This window comes from Triticum aestivum, chromosome 2A, assembly GCF_018294505.1.
Source record: "Triticum aestivum cultivar Chinese Spring chromosome 2A, IWGSC CS RefSeq v2.1, whole genome shotgun sequence".
NCBI classification, from domain to species: domain Eukaryota; kingdom Viridiplantae; phylum Streptophyta; class Magnoliopsida; order Poales; family Poaceae; genus Triticum; species Triticum aestivum.
In genome coordinates this window covers 225588037-225588483 of record NC_057797.1, presented here as the reverse complement: position 1 = coordinate 225588483, position 447 = coordinate 225588037, and the positions used below count along the sequence as shown (strand labels likewise).

Here is a 447-nt window from a genome sequence, read left to right as displayed (position 1 = left end):
AGCCATGTCAACCCGGGCTCTTTATCATATAGATGCTAGCGACACTGTCATATACGTGTGCCAAAAGGCGCAAACAGTCCCGGGTAAAGGTAAGGCGACACCCGTGGGAATACCGTGCGTGAGGCCGCAAAGTGATATGAGGTGTTACATGCTAGATTGATGTGGCATTGAGTCGGGGTCCTGACATTATGGCATGTTAAACAGGGCTTCAGAATGCAAAAATAAAAGACTTGGTGATGAAACGAGGTCAACCCTAGGGTTTTCCAGATCTGAGACGCGCGGTTCGAGGTTTGTCGGGGAGGTCGCATGAGAAGATGGGGACGGCGGCCGGAGTAGTGGAAGAAGACGCCAGCGAGCTCGGGGCAACGAGATCCGGCCGGATCCGGCGCGACGCGGTGGCGGGGAAGCGCGACGCCAGCGAGGCGCGGGCGGCAGCGACTGGCGAGG

At 57.5% G+C, this 447-nt stretch overlaps 1 pseudogene; it reads left to right on the top strand.

Annotated features, from left to right (window-relative positions):
* The first annotated feature begins 314 nt into the window (after positions 1-314).
* The window catches only part of LOC123191639 (F-box/kelch-repeat protein SKIP25-like), a 14736-nt pseudogene continuing 14603 nt past the window's right edge, over positions 315-447 (top strand).